Genomic DNA, 3065 nt, shown 5'->3' on the forward strand with positions numbered 1-3065 from the left:
GCTATTATGCTATAAAATTTTACGTGAAAATTGTACGCTGAAAATAAACATTTCGTCGCACGCGATTAATAATTTTATAACAGAACTGAATATTTATAGAAAAGAACGAGACACAAGTAGAAACAGTTTTATCTTCAGAATATAATATAAATAATTGTTCAACTATACTTGGCAATTTTTATTCATCGAAAACGTCAACTATGTACGCACTAAGATACCTTAAAATATTAAAAACTGACCTTAAAAAGTCTGTCATCGAGCACTTTTCACACGCGACTCACCTAAGCAGTAACCACGTAGCAACCTTTTTTACATTAACCTATTTGCATCGTTGACATCATTTTCCTGGTTATTATCACCAGAGCTCGATACCCATTCACATACTGCCTCCCTTCACCTTTCAAAAATTCCTCGAATATAGAGAAAGACAAGAAATTCGACCAAGTGGACCATCCGTTTCCAGAAAAGATTCTCGCCTTCTAAAGTTTACGCCCTTAAACTATAAAGCCTAGCCAGCCTCTTCAAAAATTCACCACTACCATCGATCCGTTCGATTATCAAGAAACCATCGTTTCTCCAAATTTTTCCACCACGACAAGACCCAAAACGTGAAGGGGGTGCGTGCGTAACTCAGATAAACCCAAACAGCGACACAGCCTCCGAAAGATCACGCTCAGTGGGTTAGTAGCCTGATCCCAGAGGAGCAACCGCGACGTTACGGACGCGATGGGTATTGCGATGGTGTTCGTGGGCGAGAGGGATGGGTGCAGAGAGACGGGTGGCTGGTGACCCACGCCGAAAGCACATTTCGTTAGCCAGACAGGAAAGCAAGGATATAGTTCAGTGGGGATGGCGGTTGTGCCGGGTGCCGGAAACGCGGTGGTGGTCATTTTTCACCGCGCGGACGTCCGTTTCCGTTCCGCCGTTACCGCGAAACACAAACAAAAATGGTGCTGGAAATACGCGAGAGATCGTCAGAGGGGGGGGGGGGGGGAGGGGTAAGAATGGGTTTAAAGGGTGACTTGTGTTCCGTGGCCTGAGCGTTTTTCTGCTCGCCGCGTTTGCTACCTTAAAAGATATCGATCGTTTAATTGTGGCGAACGAAGGAGATTTGTTCGTGTTAAGTTTAAATTAATCAGGCCTTTAATCAGAGATAATTGTGAATTTTAAGGTTTGTGATTTTGTAGATGGATGGACGCGAGCAGAGATTTTCAGGATAGTTTTAGTAACTGCGTTCGAATGATAATCCTGCAGGTTGTTAATTAAAATTCCTCCGAATTCTGCATTTTTTTATTCCGCCTGTTTCTTTTATCATAATTAAGTAAAGTGGTTCAAGCAATTCAGGTACACCGCCTTTGTGAAAGAAAGCTGCTTAAGAACGCTTTAACCACTCTGCTCGAGAACCTCCGAGACTCTCATCTTTCTCACAAAGTATCTTCATTTTTTATTATAAGCACACTCGTTTCCCTAAAACGTCCTTATTAAAAACACTACTATACAACGAAATAGCTACAAATGCTCGTTCAGCCTGGTGGATCGCTCGCATTTTTGGCACATACTGCCCATAATATTAGAAAAATAACAAAATGTACGTCCATTCGCGAACACAAATCTCTCGAAGCTTCATCCCAACAACGAACATCTCAAATATTTTCGAAAAAAGGACCATCGTCTCTTCGATTTTCTTTGAAGGAAAAATACGTGCTACATTTAAAGAAACTTTTTCGAAACATTTTTACGTTATTGCCAAGATTGGACGGTATCCCAGCCAAGTATTCGAAAAAGTATCCCAGAGGATGCATCGCGCGCGTATGCATCGAACGTGGCGCAGCAAGCTGGCAGAATCATAACCCTATCACGGTTGTCGCAACAGGATGACTTAGCGGTCGGCAACAAATATCGTTTCGGTTCTACCCGCGAGCTCGTATTTTCCCCCGGTTTATGGCGCGTGCATAAGAATTTACCGTTGAGGCAGGGCTCGACGCGTCTTTTCTTGCGCCAGCGAATCGTGAACAGCTTGACGAAGGTGAGTTGGGAGGATGATTTATGGACCGCCACGGTCTCTCTCTCTCGCGACGAAATCGAAGCTCCTGATCGAAGGAGAACGACGAAAATAGAGATCTCGCCTCGACAGGGCTGTGAATAGTTGAAATTTTTCATCTTCGATTAAAACATCCAAGAAATCTCAACGATTTATGGTAGATTATACGACGATATATACATTTGTTTATTATTTCAGGTATTTATTATTTTTGAGATACAACTATAAAAGAAGTCTTTTGATTTCCTATTAATTCTGGCTTTCAAATATTAGCAAAATTTGCGTTTACCCCTCGCTCGTGCAGCAAACATAGAAGAACCATATGAACGTGAAAAATTCGCTCTATCCATCGTCGACAAAATTGAAAATAATTCTAACTGGAAAACAATGGCGTAAACAAAAACTGTAACGTACACAGATCAAAGCTTTGATCCAAAAGAATGCAAAAAAAAACGCACACACACGCGCGTACACAACGTATCTGTTTTTCGTTTCGTTACGTCAACGAACGCGTGAATTCGCAAAAAGGTATTTCAATCTCTTGAGGCTCGATAACCGTCCATCGATACATCGCGGTGATTGATCGAGACGGGGCGCGCGCGAACCGACAAACGCCCCTTCAAACGTCGAGCGTCGTTACCAAAAAATTATTCGCTGTTCCGTCCAATTCTCGTTCGACATCATCGCGCTTACGCCTAGCCGCGTAGCGTCGCGATTTTTTGCAATTTAAATGCAATAACAACGATTCCACCGCGCCGATAACCGCTTTCATCGTCGACGCGAAATTCCATCGGCGCGAATCCTCGTTACCGTAGGCGTCGTCGCGCGCCGCCCCCGCCTCCTCGACATTCGAAACGGGCTCGTGTTTCCGGCTAGCTTTGCAATTTGCGCGCAACGCGGCTCGCGAATACAAATTGGCCTGATCGATGCACGATGGATCATTGTCGGGGTTTCGTAACGTCGGCTCGTCCGTTTCGACGTGAGAAAAAAGGAATGGCGCTCCAATTAGAACGACCAAAGTAAC

This window comes from Xylocopa sonorina, chromosome 8 (assembly GCF_050948175.1).
Source record: "Xylocopa sonorina isolate GNS202 chromosome 8, iyXylSono1_principal, whole genome shotgun sequence".
Lineage (NCBI taxonomy): Eukaryota > Metazoa > Arthropoda > Insecta > Hymenoptera > Apidae > Xylocopa > Xylocopa sonorina.